The sequence below is a fragment of the Ptychodera flava genome, chromosome 12, assembly GCF_041260155.1.
Source record: "Ptychodera flava strain L36383 chromosome 12, AS_Pfla_20210202, whole genome shotgun sequence".
NCBI lineage: Eukaryota > Metazoa > Hemichordata > Enteropneusta > Ptychoderidae > Ptychodera > Ptychodera flava.
Window position 1 is genome coordinate 9,775,392 of NC_091939.1, and position 20,656 is coordinate 9,796,047.

Sequence of the window (20,656 nt, forward strand, 5' to 3'; positions counted from 1 at the left end):
TCCTGAAGAGCATTCTGCCTTAAAGTATCAAGGTGACATCTATTCAAGAATACTCTTGAAACTGTTATGACCCACTCTTTCTAAACTTTATGATACACATATCAACCTTGCAATCTCTGATTCACTTCTCAAAGTCTTATCTCAAGCAGTACAGTTACACATTCATGATTTTATTTCCTGTTTACATGGGTTTGCACCAGCCACCCTACATTGCTTTTAAGTTTTATTACCTCAAAGCACAGGGTACATATGGAATGTCTTAACCCTTTGAGTGCTGTAATTTTTCCCACCAAAATTTTTTGAATCAGTTTTCCAATTTTCTATGAATTTTTCTGTATGATAATTTTTGACCAAATGGACATGACTTGTTATTGGCTACAGTTTTTTATCAAAATTTTGGGGATCTGAAAAAAAAATTGTCTGCATTACATTTTATAAAAGCGACAAAATTTGACTTTGGGACTCAAAGGGTTAAAGTTACAGTTTTACAAAGCCTTCAGAAGGCATGATCATAAAAACATTACATGCTGTAAAGCAAAATGCTAACCCTATGAGTCTTTCAAGCTGCAATGATATCCTGGAATTTTCATTCTTTAGATTGCCATTAACAGCCATGTCAGCATAATTCGGTGTACACTCTTGCTTACAAGTTTGGCACTGGCAAATTAGCAACGTGTATATTCACAATGCATACATCACAGGTTCTGTAGTATTAAAATACAGAAAGATAGGTGGCCAGCCACATACCAATAGACTGACTAACAGGTACCACTAGCCAGCCTGACATGCAGGAACATACTGTCACACAGATCAACATTCAGACAATGAGATTGACACATGCAGGCAGACAAACAAGAATGTACAGAGAAATAGGCATACGCATGTGCGGGCAGACATGACAGGCAGGGGCTTACAGGCAGATGGTCAGTACTGATGACACCATTGAAAGACTGACTGACCTACACACAGTGGACATATATTTGTGCACTACAGACAAATAAACAGCCACATACAGCTTAGACTGGAGTGAGATATTCTTGGAGAACAAAAATAGAACTCCAGAGAAAAAGTTATGCAAATGGATGAGCTCTGCTCCGATATGCATCCTGTACAATGGGGTGATGTGCAGCGTCTCAGAAGCTGATATCCGATTGGGTGGCTGAATCTTACTGTTATAATTAAATTATACAAAAAGACTCCCTAAGTTGCTGTGAATAGTGACAATCGACCAATCAGATGTAACCTTCCGAGCACGCTGCACATCAGCAGGGTACAATGTTCTTCACAGCTTGACAAACAGAGATGTGATCAATTTACAGAACACCGCATAATTTACATATGCTTTTATGGTGAAAATGCACTCTTTAGTATTGTCATTAACATATGAATAGAATGCTCCAAAAACAGAGGGGAGGCCCACCCCTCACATGCCCTCCTGGAGAACCCTTCATCCTATGTGAGTTTTGTTAACAAAATCAATCAGAAAACTTCATACCTAGCTGTAGTGTTTGCTGTAATACCTCAGTGATAAGCCCTGTGATGTAACATCATCGTACCATGTCGAAATGCACTTTGAGAGCAAAATTGAATTATAGAGCTCTATTATTTCCTAGATGTTGAAATCCCAGCTGCATAGTCAGTCTAGTGTGGACCATGTGAGCACTGGCACACAGAGCCATTTGCCACAAACCAGCAACCAGGAAATGCAGCATGATGGACAGGAGAAAGCAACACCTGATGTCCCCGTGCCGGAGTTGACCTTGACAGCTGAAACAGCCCTGCAAGCAATCAACACTGACCAGCTCATCACAAGCAAAGATGACAGCAAGTAAGTTGGATTCTGAAGTGTCGAACAAAACTGAAATTGCTGCCATCTTCTGGATCAAGCTTCAAGGGTTTCTTCAAAGAAGAGCAGCATTTCCAGTCCATTTGAAGGCCTGTCTAAAACTTTGAAGTGTTACAGTCACAAAGCACTGTGCAACAAATTAAGGTGCAGCTGCATGTTGCCAACAGTGTTTTTCAAAGGAATATTTCTCATCTTAGATGACAAGGAAACCCTCTCATACTGTATAATTTAAAACAGCAGAGAATCTAAAGTTTAATATCATAGCAATAGTTTACTCGAAGGATGAAGGGGTGTATATTTGGGGTAAAAACCCTCAAGTTTGGTATTAATGATGAAACTTAATTTAAGTAAAAAACTTGACACTATTTTCTGAAATATAATATTTTATTTGAAAGAAGAGTATGTGTAGAAAAAAACACTTATTGTCTATCCTCATTCTAAAATGGCATGGAATGAAAGACTGACACTCAAAAAAGTTATTAAAATCAAGATTAGCAAAATTAAAATGGCTCTTATTCAAAATGTAAGAACTTTATTGCCAATAAAATAGTCATTTTTTTATAGCATTAAAAGAACATAGGTGTGAAAATTTGAGAAAATTTGACTCAGCCAGATTGGAGTTAAATTCTTTGGAAATATTGAAATTGGGAGAAAAGAGAAGCCAGAAAATTGGGTGACTTGCATAAATTTGCGTAAATTACCACTTCTGTATCACGTAACTTAAGATTACTGTAGAAACTCAAAGGTAAACCCTACAAATATTTTAATCTTGGGTCAAAAAATTAATTAAAATTGAATGAATATTTGCAAAAAAGTGATTTTAGATCAAAATACACTGTGTTGGGTGCAGCGCCCCCTTAACCCTTTCACCACCATGGTTTGTCCCAAATCCATTGTTTTCTATGGTAAAGTTGGACCTGTATACAGGGAACTGGGGTAAAATGGTTAAGAGTCAAATTGACATCAGACGAATATCTTTGCACTTCAAAAAACAATCTTGCCAACTCTGCTGTGTTCAAATGTCCAATTGCTTGGTTGTGCCAATTTCGTTGAAAAAAATGCACTTGCAGGGGATTGGGCGGTGAGACTATATTAACATTTGAACTCTGTCACCAGCAATCTCCTGAAGGTAAACCCTACAAATATTTTAATCTTGGGTCAAAAAATTAATTAAAATTGAATGAATATTTGCAAAAAAGTGATTTTGGATCAAAATACACTGTGCAGCGCCCCCTTAACCCTTTCACCACCATGGTTTGTCCCAAATCCATTGTTTTCTATGGTAAAGTTGGACCTGTATACAGGGAACTGGGGGTGAAATGGTTAAGAGTCAAATTGACATCAGATGAATATCTTTGCACTTCAAAAAACAATCTTGCCAACTCTGCTGTGTTCAAATGTCCAATTGCTTGGTTGTGCCAATTTCGTTGAAAAAAATGCACTCGCAGGGGATTGGGCGGTGAGACTATATTAACATATTGAACTCTGTCACCAGCAATCTCCCTGTAAAAAAGGTCAAGTTTTCTTGAATATTTTCAAAAATTGGCAACTGTTGATTCCTTCACAACTTTTCTGGTGGATTTGCCATTCAGCCAAAGCTAGATTATTTCAGACCAGACATTTTTGTCAACTCTCTAGTTTGATGACATTTTTGCAAGGGCTTGACAAGACTACCTTTGGTTGATACCATTTCCAGTAGGGTGGAGGAACGTGAAATGGTGGTGTGAACAAATGGTGTATGCACTGATACCTTACTGTGCAACTGGCAGTAAAGTAAATTGATGAATGAGCACATGAAAAATAAGGGAAATGAAAAAATGACCCTCAGCGAAATTTAAAAGCCATAAAAATATAAACTACACACAGGCACCATTGACTTCATAATAGTTTATTTGGGCATCCCTTGTAACAAAGTGCAGGTTTCTTGCCTTGTGAAGGCCATGATTGATCTCTTAGGAATTACTGAGCCTGTGCACAATCCCCTGAGGGACCACGACTAGACCAACCAAGAAAGCAGGTATGTGAGAGGTCAGAAATCGACAGTCTGCGCCCCCAATCTGCGCTAGCGCATTTCAATCTGCGCTCCTATTCTGCGCTATCGATCCATGAATGTTTTGATTTTAGTCATTACGGTGGCATTTATGACACTGCCGTGATATAGCTGCCAGCTAGATGATAAGACATGGCATGGTCTAGTGTTGAAATAGATTTGTATTTTTGTACAGCATACTGACACTTGTACACCATACCGTCTCAGTGTCAGGAAGACTGGTTATTGAGTAATCTTTATGTACGATCGAATGCAATTCCGAATCAAGCACGACATGAAGTTATAGTCTCATGGATCCTAGGGCTATGAAGAAGACATTCGATGAATTTTCTTTCTCATATAAAAAGCTTGAGCAATGATCAAGTTCATGTAGTAAGCGCAAAGTCAAGTACGCTTACAATTATGGTAGACCTTGCTACAAGTCGACGACGACTTAGTCGACAGCCCAACAACGCACAGCAGAGGGAGTGGCAAGGCTTCAAGTTGCTACCAGCACTGCAGCAACCTTGCGACATTGATTGAAACAGTTTGTAGGATCTGTAGGATGGCCTACGGAAGCGCAAGTGGATACAAACTTTTGGGCTGGGTTACCGTCACTATTTAAAAACTTTTTTACGATTTTTCTGTCGATATTGAGCATTTCTGTTCATGTTCAGAGAAAACGTTTGAGCTCGACAATTCTGACGTTAGCCTGTTCGCAATGTCCGTGATGATGATTGACAAGTTACGTCCATTGACGTCAAGCTAGCTGAATACACGCGTCTGCGGTCGGTGACCTGTAGATGACGTGACACAATGGCTATCTGTTTATGTACTGATCAGGAAGTAAATAATTCACAGTAATTGTGCACAAAATCGCGAAAATCGTAAAGGGAAATGTAAATCATGTCTTTCTGTTTCACATAACGCAATACAATGCCTGGCCTGTCACTATAAATATTGTTTCTCTGACCGAGTGCTAACCTTGTGAGTTTGACTCCGATTGAGGTTTCAATGAATTTCTCAAATAAAGATGCACTAATCTGAGAGATGTGATGATGTCAAAGAAACTGATACTATGACAGTGATGATTAGGTAAGTTGATGCCATAACACATCGCAGAAGACAAGTAAAAACAATGATAGATATATTTTTCGAGATGTTTGCGATTTTTCAAGATTTGCATGTCGTAGTCCGATCACAAGAAGGCAATTTACATGTAGTCCTATCATGCAAGAAGTGAATGCCCGTGAACTTGGAACACTCTGATTTGTACCAGTCATTTCAACTTCAGTGGTTGGTTCGAGCTGTAAGTAATTTTTTCAATTGTCCACAAGGACGACCCACGACTAAAACTGCATAATTTTTGTGGCACTTTCAATGCTTCTCCCTTGTTTTCATGTATGATCGTAGATGGCATTGATCAACAAATTATGACATCCGTTCTAGCTTTATGTTTATATCATGCGAGGAGGTCAGAAACGACAATGTACTCCCTTGTCACCGCGTCAACCTGTCCCGATATAATCAAGGCAAGGTGGTGTCACGTCTGCAAAGATAATAAATTACGTACTATAATCCCATAGACACACACTCTCTCATAAATGTATGTGCTCCTTCTCTTTCGATTGTTGAAACCATGTTCATACGGAACGATTGAACTAACAAGCACAAACATTGCGATTGAAGTTCCGCTCTTGTAAACAATGGTTACTCCGTAAATCTTTCTTTAGTCACAATCCCTCACGAGCATGTCCCGGTATTAAATTTCAATAATTTCACAAGCTGAGCATCTCTATCAGCTCATTTTCAACCTAACTATCACTATTACAGTAGCTAAGCCAATAAAACAGTTAATTTGAGTGGTGAAAACTAAATAGATTCGTTCGAGATTACTGCAAATTTTTCTACAGATGTGAAGACGAACTATCCAACTCTAGCCAAAACATGACTCTGGGTTTTGGGCGGTTGCACTCGACTTCTTTTTACCAATACTAGCTACAACCTTATATCAAGGAAAACGGTTGTACGACAGGGCACGTTCAATTCGAAAATAGAGAGCATGCAACTTTAAGGCAAACTTGATTCATTTTAAAACATGGAGGTTTAAAAAGCCCCCTTTGACTAAGTTATGATTGGAAAAATCTCGCTGAAGTGTAGCGAAGCCCCTTCAGACAGGTTCCTGCGTGAAATATTACATGCTATAAATGGACAATATGTGGAACTCGCGGTAGAGAAAGTCATGACCACTGTACTGTCAACAGTGCACACGACGTAACGAGGCAATCATACAAGGACACCATGTAATTTGTCTTCGCTACCGCTGGTAGTATGGCGAGAGTGCCCACTAAAATGTTTTACACCCTTGGTGTTTAGCTTTTAATTTTCAAATTGAGCCCGTAGACACTAGGATACTGCGACATTGCACTTTTATGTGATATCGGATATTTTCAGGAAATTAGGATTGTTGAGTCAGATATGAGAAGAGGGGAAATCTCTGATATATCGCATATTTACCCGTGATTTGACAAGTCTTTAGTATTGTCTAGTATTGTAAATAAAATCAGACTGACGACGTCGGGCTGAACCAGCATGAAATCTCCAGTAGCACCTACATTGCATGGATATACTTACCTGCGTTTTGACAAGTCTTGTATCACCCAGGTAAAGCATATGACAAATGTGACTTTTCGTACAGTGCTTGTATCAAAGTTAGAGTGAGACTGACAACGCCGCCGGGCTGAGCCAGATCTATTCATGGGTGAAATCTCAGATATTTTAATATCGGATAGAATTACCAGCGATTTGACAAGTGTAGTCTCGGTATTAGAGTCCCAACATCGCCGATAAAAATCGGATAATCGACGATCACGCAGACCCAGCGTGCCCAGATACAAGGTACGTCGTTGTGGTGACGTCTAGTATTGATATGGGACTCAACATTTATTCCAAGTCTGTTATCTATAACAGAAATATATATCTATCTATAACAGAAATATATGGGACGTCAAACTTCGATACTGGACAGTAAATAACCAATATTTAAAAATTGTACAAAGTCGCTCCTTCATGGGGAAATACCCGATCCGTCGGTTAGGTTGTGCAGTTGACTTTCCCGATGCTTTGGTGACTTATTACAGTCATTTTGGAACTGGATTTTCAACATTATGACACGTCAACGATGACATTTAATTTTGTTTTTTATGTTCCACAATGACAATTCTAGCTTTTCAGTGACCACAGCTTAGTCCCACCGTGTTCTACCTTTCTGAACACAGTTCATGCGTACGTCTGTGCGAAGATATTTTGAAAACAGACACGACAGTCAAATTCTGTCTTCGCGTGTCTCAGCAAGATGTTGTGCCGATTCGGCAAACTCGGAAACTTTTCAGTCCGATCTTTTCTGACTGAGGTAAAGCAGATCTTAGTGAGAAAAATTAGTTAGCCAGTGAAAAAACTTGCATTCAACCATGTATTTTTATTTTGGGACATTAGGTTGACCTACTGTGCGGACACACTTATAACGCAACAAACCATCTACCACAAAGTTAACTATAGACAGTTTGAGCAAAGTCGTTCGGAACAAGTAATGGACAAAAATACAAGTTTTCAAAACAATAATTAATATGTTGTCCCTTTTACCTTGGATATTCTTTGAATTCTACTCACTATACATTATCTGTACCCTGAGAGTTCGAGAGCGCAGATTGATAGCGCAGAATGGGAGCGCAGATCAATAGCGCAGATTGAAATGCGCTAGCGCAGATTGGGGGCGCAGACTATCGATTTCTGACCTCTCACATAGCTCAAGAAAGTGTGCATTGCCCTTGCTGATTATTACGGTAATTGCATTTGAATGTGAGAACATCCCCAGCAGCTTTCTTATAGTGCTTGAACTTGGGTATAGTACTAAATATTGCGCCAGGAATAAAATGTGCATTTTGTTTCATGTATTCTTCCAGGCCGCTTCTAGCTCTGAAAAGTTGCCTGAGCTCTTTGAAGGACCAGATGTCCCTGTTACAAAGCCAGATGGACGAACACACCAATGTCGTACAAACCTCATCACAGTCCTGGAAGTGAGTGAAAAGATTATGTGTCTCCGTTTCCTCCCAACCCTGTTCTCTCAATTTTCCTTTTGAGTTTGAGACAAGAAAAAGTGATGGATGTAGTGCCAACAACATGTTGTTCCTTTTTCAAAAGTCTACATGAGAAAACATTATCATTTATCATGCGCTGACAATAGGTCCAGCATGTGTGGTTTGTCTCAGTAAAGCTGATTGCAACCCCTATAATGAGTGGTTTTACTGAATATAAAAGAGTCTGTCTTAGGGTACTACTCTGCCAACATGGCATTAGTCTTTGCATCGTTCTAACAGTGGTTATTGTTCAACTGTAAACACATGAATGCTCACCTCTTTCTGTGTGTGTTTCTGTCAAGGCTGAATTGCTATTTGTTCCAGCCAATGTTTTTTATTTACATCTCTTTTCTGTGTCTCATCTGGAGAGAGGTGCGAAATAGGAATGAAAAATGTAATTAAAATATCATCTGAGATTTCATTGAGGAAAATGAATTTGAATAACAGTGAAAGGATTGACAGGAAATATTGAAGTCTGCCTAATGACTTATTTAAAAAAACTCTGGTGAGATTTTTAGGAGACTCTTTTAAAAATTACTGATTCTTGTATCCATCCCAGGAACCATGAAACTCTTGAATGTCATTTCAAATTTGAACAAAATCTGACAAACTGAAATTGGTAAGTTTCATTTAATGCGTTCCTGTTCAAACAATAAAAAGACAAGGGCTGCATGGATGGGATGGTATGAGGCAGCATCTGAGTCTGGTTCACATTTATTCGCCGCATGTCTTAGTACAGAGATGATCTGTATCGGTGTGTGTCAATAGGTGGAGAGTGCTTGAATTTCACTGCATAGGGGCAGTGTTTTATGAGGCATGGTGTAAATTATCCACTTGAATCAGGCCCGCCTCCTTGATAACAAATGCAACATTGTTACTCTGAAAATGTCAAGAGGTCTAGTACTCGTAGGTGTGTTTGCATGTTACCGTTGTCACCAAACGCATTGAAAGGCCTTCAACCAATTGATACATTACCGTCCTTTGGCTTTGGAGAAGGTTAAGTTTTCATTCTTTCTGAAATGTTGATACAAGACCTAACACCAAGTTGTGAATACATCACCCAAGAAGACCTCTTTGAAATTTAGCTCATTTTGAAAATACAGCTTTACAAGGTATAATGCTATCATTGGTTAAGCATGGCAGTGACATGTCACGTGAGCTAAAGGCGTTTCATCCTGTGAAATATTTTTTTGCTAATTTCAACTTTATAAATGCAGAATTTTGATTGCCAGAAGTAAAATGTCAGATCACACCGATGATGTGCAAAGTCTGGGTTGGTTTGGTCGGAAAGTGGACAAAGATTTGCCTGAAATTTTTCGAGTGAAACTGATTCTTCAAATTCTCCCTTTCAGCTAGTCATCAACAGTCAATGCCATCCCTCTCTTTGAAAAAGTAAAAGTGGTAGACTTTTGGCATTTCTCCATAACTCCACAGACCTTTTTCAGAATGGGGACTGGATAGGCTCCTAAGCAAAGGGTTGCAGGCACAGCCTGTCATTTACTGATGACAAAAATTAGACTACTATCACACAGTCACTGGGAAGGTGGTGAGGGAGGGAAGGAAAGGTGAATGCTTCAAACAGTGCAAGTGAGCTAGTAACGGCAGGATGTGGACAACACAGCCTGTTAAGATAGCATGCATCATCTAACTTAAAGACTTTAAACTTTTGCTCAAAACTTTCCTTAATGAAACTTTCAAAAATTCTCATACCAAATCAAGAATAAAAATCAGCGGCAAAGTTTGGTACTATAGAACGAAATTACCTAACATTTACCGATATCCAAAATTCAAAATCGCTGCCACCCCTGTGTTAACTATGTGGGAAAAAATAAAATTTGTGACTTTAGAAAGGCTGAGACCGTAAAAAATTTTCTTACTCCAAGAGGTTTAAAAAGAGCCCCCACAAGGGGTACACCAGAAAAGTATTGCAAAAGTTTGAAAGTCTGAATAATTTGTCTGTGAGGCACAAAAGACTTTGACACATCTTCCACTGGTAGAGTATGAATGGTACAGTGAGCATGGAGAATCCCAACCAGCAACCTAAATTTGCAACTTTACTTGAGAACTGAAAAGCGACAGTGTATCAATTCTGGTGGTGGTTTTAAAGGATGGCATGACCTAGCTTGCCCAAGGTCAAAGAGAATGGAGTGTTGGTACAGTACTGCATCTGTAAAGCGAGAGTGGTGTTTCAGCATTGCATGCTTGGAGGTTTAATCTGGTTTCAGTGATGAATGAATGTGAACATTCCAGATGTTTCCTCCATTCAACTCTGACTGGTCTTAATTGTAGAGTTAGCTATGTACCAAGACAAAAGATTCTCTCTCTCTCTCTCTCTCTCTCTCTCTCTCACATAGCTGTAGTTCTCAATTGTACTCATCATCAATAGACTGTGTGATGTTCTTCTAAATATAACAACATCTTTGTCTCTCCCTGTCTGTCAGTGTTACTACAACATTTTAGCAGTTTGGTGTCTCAGTGTGAATAATGCGCAGTGATCTATGCGTACAATTTGTGAGTTCATATTTGCTGAGTGGAGCCTAGCCTCTTCTTGGTGAAGCATATTCACGCGTGATGACAGTGAAAAATGCATGGAGCATTTTAAAAATTTCAGTCAATGTTTTGGTAGGATGTCATGTTTGCTACACATCCTTAATTCTTGCAAATCGCAGATAGTAGCTGCACAGTTCAAAATGCTTCTCATTTTTGACGCTGCTCTTACTGATGTCTTTCGTTCCTCCGTCCTCTCTCTCAATAGGCAAGTTGACAATCAAGTTCAAGCGTTACACCGTACCTGTGCAAGCAGTCCCGTCTCCTCCCTGTACGGCAGTTCACCAGCAAGCAGCGTACCATCCAGCCCAGGACTCAAGTCACAAACATCCACCCCAAATTTACCTGATGTCCAGGATCTGTGAAGATCCTGCTACTTTGCTGCCAATCTGCACATACATACGTAGTGCCAATTTAGAAAAGGAGAGAAATAAAGGTGCTCCAGGCCCCTGTTCTACGCTTTTAATACAAATAACTTTTTCTACATCTTTATTCTTGGGGTTGATTACTGTTCTTTTCTTCCAAGAGAATTCTTCTATGAAAGATTTATGAGGTTCCCCATGATATGATGGCTCTGAGCATGTGCAGTAGTGATACTGCCAATCCTGAGTGCCAATTACATGTGTATTGTCAGAGTTAGGAGTTCTTGGGGCAGAGTGAAAAATTCACTCATTGAACATGAACATTTTAGGACAGGAAACATCATCTTGTTTGTTCTGTTCGTTACTAGCATTGCCAGACAAACAAAATTTGTCTCCTTCGGTGCCTAATGGCCGATAGCAGCCATTTGTGTATATTACACATTCTGATCCTAAATGAACGCAAGGCACTTTCAGCATATGTCAAGTCTGGTTGACTGTAAGTAAGTGGTTTCTTTGCAGACTCTGTAAATGACTCAAAAGGACTACAATTTTGATACGACTTCTGAGGAACAAATACTTGTTCACTAAGCATTGAAAGACCCTTGAACGCCAACCCTTAGATACAAGCTATTGTACAAAAAGGGGGTTTGGGGGACCCCTAGCTATGTACTCTATACTGGCCCCAACCCTAATGACTCCCTAGGTTACAAACGATTAATAAGAAAACTATATGTGAACAGTGAAATGTAGTACTTCACTTTTACTTACTCAGGATATGAAGGTCATTAGCAATGTTATAGATAGCTTAGCTTTGATCTGGAAGGGCAGTAATAAGAAAAGTTTTTGTTTCTACTGCAGGGGATTGAGGAGCATATTTAGACACCATCTGAAATATGGAGTTGATATCCACACACGTACACGAATTTGACTGTATTACCCATGTAACTCACTCAGGCACTGAGAACAGCAGTGTTAGGTGGTTGACAGTAGAGTACATTATCTCCTCTGGTGACACAGTCTATAACTTTCAGAGTACACTGAATTTCCCATATTTCTAACCTTAAATAGTTTTAAAAAAGTATGAATTTTAAGGTGACATTTTTCCTAGCTCTCCTGGAGAAGTATATTTACCATGACACAACTCACCGGCTCCTCTGTTCTTCACGTAATTGGCAATACCAAGAAATCCCATTGTCTATGTAAAATCCACCCTCACATTTTAATGTTAGATCACAAACCTTGTCACATTTACATGCAATGTAAAATATGAATTTCAGAAAAATTCTGAGTTAGAGGTGAAAGGCCATTATTGAAAAGTTGCCAAACGATGTACGGGATAAAGCTTGCCAGGGCCATTAGCTGTGTTCGTGTAATGTAAAAAAAATTCTGCAATAAACCTCAACTGCAGTGTTGGAAAAAAAGCAATTTATAGCAAGATGCATGCATTTGCAGCATCCATTGTTTTGTGTCATAATGACCCTATGTATTGCCTTATGGTTTTATTTGTCTTCATATTGCTTTATTCTACTTAAATGTTTTTCTTTTAGATATCCTCATGTACAAAGGGTAGGAGGTTGAATTTCACACTTGAATATTGTATCAAACAGCTTGTATTTTGGAGCGTACTATATTAGGATAGTAGAATTGGGATTATTTCAAGTTTTTACAGATAATAGCCAATGTACCGGTGACTATACAGAAAATTAAAAAGCAATTTAATTTTATGGAGGACATTATTCAAGACTACTCAAGACCTGTTAAAGGTCACTGGAACAGCAATCTGTTCAGACTCACTGTTGTAAAAGTTTGGAGTGGTTTGCAGCATTTGTCAAGCCACTTCAAAGGTAGTTCCCGCATTACAAGAGGATTATGTACTTTCAACTATGTCACCTTTGCATATCCGGTGGTAATGGTCTGACTCAACAGTGTAAACAAATTAGGATTGTCCAACATTTCCCTTTGCAACAAAGCAGATGTGCATGAAAAGTGCACAAAAAAGGACACAATTTTTAAAAAGTTGTAATTATTGTATCAGATAGAAAACTGCAATGGCACTATTTGTGTGTGACTTTTAGAGGAACGATTTCCAGGTTGTAGAATTGCACTGCAGCTGTGCCACATCCAGTGATGTAATATTGTCAACATTTCTATTGTCATGAAACTTCCGGGTCTTTGTCCAAAAAAAATCAAATCTGTCCTGGTATCTCCTCACAAGCAAATGAACATGCCCAGCAGTACATGCTTTGAAATTGAAAGACTGAAACTTTCCCTCAAACTTTCTGTACTGAAACTTTCCATCATTTCCTTTCGAAATCAGGAGAAAAAAAAAAAAACAGGGTTCATACTGGAAAATTTGGTACCAGTGAAACGAATTACCCAATATTTACTAGAAATTCAAAATGGCCACCTCCGAGAGAAATTAAATTTTTGATTTTTGCAAAAAAATATGCCACTGAAAACTTTATGTATTCAGTAAGCTTCAAAATGAGCCCCCACAAATGTAAACTAAATGAAGATGCCATTCTACGTTAAAAGAATTAAAGGTTTACTGTCACCTGTTCCAATTTTGCCACAGTTACCATGGAAAGAGAAAATCTGACCAATCACAGCTTTTAAGCGGGTGGCTGCTTTTTAAAAACAGCGCCCTCACATGGGCATTTTGAATACCAAGGAACGCCCCTTTGACCATATATGGGCATATTTAGATTACAGGTGACTGTATACCTTTAAATATAGCTGACAGATTGCCCTATAGATAAATGGAAGTTGGTTGTTTGTTTGATGTTGACTCTGTTACTTTATTGATTTCCCGCTCTGTATCATCTGTCCCTTAACCCTACAGCACCAGTCTTACAAATTTTCCACAGGAATTGTTTTTATGTGATCCCAAATGTTGAAATATGCAATGAGTGTCTTTTTGGGAAACCACTTTTTCAAGTACACTTAACTGTAGAATCAAAACTCTGTTTTCAAGTAATTGGAATATTTAAATCTATCTCGAAGTAAGAAGGTATGAATAATAAAGATGTGTTATAAATACATTTACAGTGCACGTCCCACCCTAAAAATAAATGCATGTTCAATATTTACGGAGCCTCAAAGTAACCAGGTTATTATTAATATTCTTTCCAAAATTATATATTAATTTATAATAATAGCACTAGAAATCTAAAATTAAATAGGTTGATGTTTTGGATTACCAGTAATGAGATATATTGATACACCAGAAGAGAGAGAATTTTATGGACAGTTGTAGGGGCGGCGGTATTGTTTTGAATGGACAAGATGGGGAATGAGGGCTTTGCACAAACATCCTACTCCGGGTTTTCAGCTATGAATACCAACATTTATCATTTCGGAGGGCTTTTTGCAAACAGTTTACAGTCTGTTTTCAGCTATGAATACCTAGGTATGTCGTTTTTGGGTAGTAATAAAACTCTTGAATTCACAGACCTCCAGGTGTGTGGTGTTTTACCTTTCCCGGTCATGCACATATTTATACACTTTGTCACACGACCACTTGTTCATTGTGTAACGGATCCAGGGAACTTCCACGCCCTGTCGTCCACATCCCCGCCTCGAAACGGAGTTTTGTCTGCTGACGGGACTGTAAGCAAGATTACAGGTATTCTAACAAACTATGATTATATCTTCACCTTGTGTTCGCCCGTTGCAATTCTCGATGTTTTCGTCATGAACAAGTTAATTAGTTACCCCATGGCGAATCAAAAGTTCGCATTCTCGTACTTTGGTAAATGCTCTGATGGTTATAATTATTTTACAGCCAAATTTCAGCCTAGCCATAATTGCAATAATATGCTGGCATATCTCACATATGTGTCTTCACAAACATTCATTATAATGTAGTGCCATAATGTGTGCGTGCATATGTGTAGTGGTCTCGACTAAATTAAGTAGTCTAAGCTTATCAAATGTACTGCGTCTTGGCCACTGAAAAAAAAAGATGACAAGAAGTGTGAAACAAAGCTTATAGAGAGTTTAACCAACGGGAACCAAATTTGGCTGAAGAGGGTATTGAACACGGTTTTGGCGCCTTTATAAGCGATCTAAGGTGATCGATCATCCAGGCAACGCTGCGAGTACCTGTAATGGGAACGAACCATCGTCTGGTCGTGATAGGGGTTGAATGCCCAGCATATGTTACAGTATAGGACACAAAGTATTGCACATACGCGACACGCAACAGGGATGAAAATTAATAAATTGCATTAATCTTGCGCAGTTCTGAGAGATGGATACTTATGAAAAGCAAGCAACTTACAAGAATATGAAAACAGTTTTGTGTATTGTTCGCCTGAAAGGACAGAGAAAGATTATAAACTCTCCTTGTTGACATTCGATTATTTTCTTGATCAATGCATGAAGCGACTTTTTTTCAGAAAAGTCCATCCTCGCCTTCAATATAACATTTTCCAGCCCTCCGACATTATAGGTTGCACCCATCATCTGTGAGAAAATGTGGTTTTACTACCGACTTGGGAGGGGGTTTTAGTGTACAGGTTTCACCATGGGAGATAACAGGCCCAGTCGCCTGGCTTTTCTCGGACGTATGCAGCAGATACTGGCTGACGCGATGGCCATCGCGTTCACTGCACGATCTACTCTTTAATTTACTCAGTTTACTCTGTTTTGAATCAGATGTTTATATGCTTGCAGACTTGAAGGAGTTTTGGGGAAGTCAAACCCTGGTTCTCGCATTGGTACGGTGCTTGTTGACGCGTCGACTATTTGCCTGTTTTTGAGTTTTTTCTCATTTACATGTAAAAGTTGTGTCCAGTCATCCAGTTTGTTCAGAGATAAAGCGGCTGAAAACCCCAGCCCCTTTAAAGGGGCAGGTTTGTTTATTAGCCCCATCTCTGAACAAATAACTGGACAGTTTCAAAGGAGAACAAGCGACAGTAGCTCATGCGAACTAATGCGATCACCAGGCATTGAGATTGCTGTTCTGGATGTAAAGAGGCTGCCTTTCATCTAGTCCGTGGGCTGGAGGGGCCCACCGTGCACCCCCCCCCCATAAACCTACTACATGGGTATTTTTTTGTTCTTTGGGATCTGCTGAACTAGAAAAAAGATGTTAACATTGGATATTTTGGGATGCACTACCTGTCTGCACTGGTTTTTGATTTGTATGTACCGCAAAAATGGCGAAAAATGGGTAGGGGTAGGGGGTACTATATCCTCCCCTAAATTGAGTAAACTAGCATGAAATAGCACAAACCTTACATTTTTGGAAAGCTCAGATAATGCTCTTTCTGAGGAATACCAACTTTAGCAAAATTAATTTGTGTACATAGAATAGGACGACTTTAAAATGATTTTTTTTGACAATTTTGAAATTTTTTACCCAAAATACCATGTAACAATTGTGATTTACTTTTTATTAAGCAAAATTTTCACAACTTTTTGTGTTTAAATTATTCATTCCGACATATTAAACAAGAAAAAAAGTGTTAACATCAGATATTTAACTATACACTACTTCTCTGGTGTCAATTTTGAATTGCGTGTATCTGTATGGGGTGTGCAAAAGCTAGGGGTAGGGGTACAACATTCTTTCCTTGATGAAGTAAACTGGCTTGAAATGCCATATACCTTATAGTTTTAGAAAGCTGAGATACTGGTCTTTCTAAAATGCATAAGATTTTAGTTAAAAAAATATGACGTCATAGAATTGGATAACTTTAAATCGTTTTTTTTTGGTAATTCAGCAATTTTAACCGGAAGAAAATACGATAACTATTGTTTCCTCCCAATGAAGCAAATCAAACAGATTTATGGATGTTATTTACTAATTGCAATGTGCTGAAGAAGAAAATAAATGTCAAAATTGGGTATTTACAATGCATTATCGTCTCTACTCACTAAAATGGCAAGTTTTGCTACATTGGTATATCGTGAATGGGCATTTTATTGTTATGCAATGAAATAATGCACAGCCTTAAAAGAAGACTTGAAAACGCACACACATAGTCATATTGAGATTTTCTCCTTAAAGTAAATAGATTGTTGATGACTGTCTATTTTTATAATTTACTTTTTAATATTTTTTATAAAATAATTTTGATAAGACGTATTTGGAAAATTATCTATGCCTCCTTGTCTTACTTATACAGCAAGCATTACTAACAATCTATTAGGCCGTGGGCTAGAGGGGGCGTCTACGTGCACCTCCCCCCCCCCCCCACCAACCGCACAGGATAACAAACCTGTATTTTTCAGAAGCCTTGGGATCGCTAGAATAAGAAATAGGATTTTAACAGACAAAATATAGGGACTCAATAGCTGTTACGGTCATGTTTTGAAGGGTACCGCAAAATCACGATTTTGTGACCCACGGATTTTTGTCAAACCTGTCTTCATGTACGTCATCTGCTGAGCTTACTATTTAACGTGACCAGACTTATGGGGTATCATTAGAAAGATGATTTATTCTTCTTGAAAATGGTATATAGCAATATGCAATATCTTCTATAGTTTTCATGAAATAGGGCCATAATTTATCCCATACCCCAAAGTTTATGTCGCAAATTACTGTCAAAACTAATCTAAATTCTACCAATTATTTACCTAGACATAATACAACGGGCAAAGCTGTTTATTAACTTTGTGTTATTTGCTACAAGTACATGTTAGAAACCTGAATAAACGTTTGACAGAAAAAATATTGGGATCCTGTAGCTGTAACAGTCATATTTTGAAGGGTTCCGCTAAATCACAGTATTACTGAATCACATTAGTTTTTGTTTAACCTGTCTTCTTGTAAGTGTTCTGCTGAGCTTATTTTGAACATAAAGAAGCATATGCGGTATCATTTGAAAGTTAATTTACTTTTCTTTAAAATGATATATTGCAATATGCAATATCTTCTACACTTTTCATGAAATGAGACCAAAACTTATCCATACCCCAAAGTTTTATGTCGCAAGTTACAGTCAAAACTAATGTCAAATTCTACCAATTATTTTCCTAGACACTTTACAAAAGGCAATGCTTTGTATAAAATATATTTATTTGATACAGCGACATGTCAAAATATGAGTTAGACTTTTAACAGACAAAATATTGGGATTGAATGACTGTTACTTGCATGATTTGAAGGGTACCGTGAAGTCAGAGTATTACCGACTCGCATATGTTTTTGTTAAATGTGTCGTCTTGTAAGTCATCTGCTGAGCTTACATTTACCATAACCTAGCTTATAGGCTGCCATTAGAAAGACAATTTATTTGGCTTTAAAATGACATATTGTAACATACAATATCTTCTATAGTTTTCATGAAATAGGACCAAACCTTACCCCATACCCAAAGTTTTATGTCGTAAATTACTGTCAAAACTAATCTTAAATTCTACCAATTATTTACCTAGACATTATACAAAAGGCAATGCTTTGTATCAAATTGTTTTATTTGATACAGGTACATGTTAGAAATTGAAATAAACTTTTAACACAAAAATATCCGGATGCTGTAGCTGTAACAGTCATATTTTGAATGGTACTGCAAAATCACAGTATTGCCAATTGCATACATTTTCGTTAAACCTGTCTTCTTGTAAGTCGCCTACTGAGCTTATTTTTTATCATAACGTGGCAAGTTGGGCATCATTAGAAAGTTAATTTACTCTTCTTTAAAATAATATATTGCAATATGTAATATCTTTTACAGTTTTCATGTAATAGGACCACAACTTACCCCATACCCCAAAGTTTTATGTTCCAAATTACAGTCAAACTAATCTCAAATTCTGCCAACTATTTACCTAGACATAATACAAAGGGCAAAGCTGTGTATTAACTTTGTGTTATTTGCTACAAGTACATGTTAGAAACCTGAAATAAACGTTTGACAGAAAAAATATTGGGATCCTGTAGCTGTAACAGTCATATTTTGAAGGGTTCCGCTAAATCACAGTATTACTGAATCACATTCTTTTTGTTAAACCTGTCTTCTTGTAAGTGTTCTGCTGAGCTTATTTTGAACATAAAGAAGCATATGCGGTATCATTTGAAAGTTAATTTACTTTTCTTTAAAATGATATATTGCAATATGCAATATCTTCTACACTTTTCATGAAATAAGACCAAAACTTACCCCATACCCATAAGTTTATATTGCAAATTACTGTCACTACTGATTTCTAATTCTACCAAACTTTTACCTAGTCATATGACAAAAGACAATGATTTGTATGAAATCTGTTTTATTTGCTACAGAGACATGTCACAAATATGAGATAGACTTTTAACAGACAAAATACTGGGATTGAATGGTTGCTGCTGTCATGTTTTGAAGGGTACCGTAAAGTCACAGTCTTGCCCACTCGTACGTGTTTTGTTAAATGTGTCATCTTGTAAGTCATCTGCTGAGCTTACTTTTTACCTTAACCTATCTTATTGGCTATCATTGGAAAGACAATTTTTGCCAGAAAGCGATCGACATATTGTAATATGCAATATCTTCAATAGTTTTCATGAAATAGGACCAAAACTTACCCCATATCCCAAATTCGCAAACTGCAAAGTTTTAGAACAGATGTAGTTTGTAAATCAAACTAAGGGCTGGGGTGATGAGGTTTTTGCTATTTCATTACAACTTAAGATGATAATGCACTTTATGATATGCTAAAAATAAGAGTGATAAAATGTTTGTAATGATACCCTACAATCTGGGTTATGGACAAAATAAAGCTTGGCAGATAAATTTCATGGAAACCTGTGTAATAAAATTTCACGGGTTTCAGCAACATATCCTGCTATCCTTCAACCATGATGCTAACAGCTATTAAATCGCAATAATTATCCTGTTAATAGTATCTTTCATAGTTGGAAATGTCTCTGTAACAAATAAAATAAGTTTCATACAAAGTTTGTCTTTTTTTATAGAATTTTTCAAAATTAAATACTAGTTTTGACTGTAATTTACGACATAAAACTTTGGGGTATGGGGTAAGGTTTGGTCCTATTTCATGAAAACTGTAAAAGATATTGTATGTTGCAATATGTCATTTTAAAGCCAAATAAATTGCCTTTCTAATGGCAGCCTATAAGCTAGGTTATGGTAAAATGTAAGCTCAGCAGATGACTTACAAGACGACACATTTAACAAAAACATGTGCGAGTCGGTAATACTCTACCCTTCAAATCATGCAAGTAACAGTCATTCAATCCCAATATTTTGTCTGTTAAAAGCCTAACTCATATTTTTGACATGTCGCTGTATCAAATAAAATATATTTTATACAAAGCATTGCCTTTTGTAAAGTTTCTAGAAAATAATTGGTAGAATTTGACATTAGTTTTGACTGTAACTTGCGAACATAAAACTTTGGGGTATGGGATAAGTTTTGGTCTCATTTCATGAAAATGTAGAAGATATTGCATATTGCAATATATCATTTTAAAGAAAAGTAAATTAACTTTCAAATGATACCGCATATGCTTCTTTATGTTCAAAATAAGCTCAGCAGAACACTTACAAGAAGACAGGTTTAACAAAACAAATGTGATTCAGTAATACTGTGATTTAGCGGAACCCTTCAAAATATGACTGTTACAGCTACAGGATCCCAATATTTTTTCTGTCAAACGTTTATTTCAGGTTTCTAACATGTACTTGTAGCAAATAACACAAAGTTAATACACAGCATTGCCCTTTGTATTATGTCTAGGTAAATAATTGGTAGAATTTAGATTAGTTTTGACAGTAATTTGCGA

At 37.5% G+C, this 20,656-nt stretch overlaps 1 protein-coding gene across 1 annotated transcript in view; it reads left to right on the forward strand.

Annotated features, from left to right (window-relative positions):
• The window catches only part of LOC139144925 (golgin subfamily A member 3-like), a 36,501-nt gene extending 22,129 nt beyond the window's left edge, over positions 1-14,372 (forward strand). Inside the window, exons 8-10 of the mRNA XM_070715756.1 lie at positions 1,614-1,828; positions 7,838-7,951; positions 10,767-14,372. The gene's annotated coding sequence lies outside the window, so the exon portion shown is untranslated. The remainder of the gene's footprint in view (positions 1-1,613; positions 1,829-7,837; positions 7,952-10,766) is intronic.
• Positions 14,373-20,656: the final 6,284 nt, after the last annotated feature.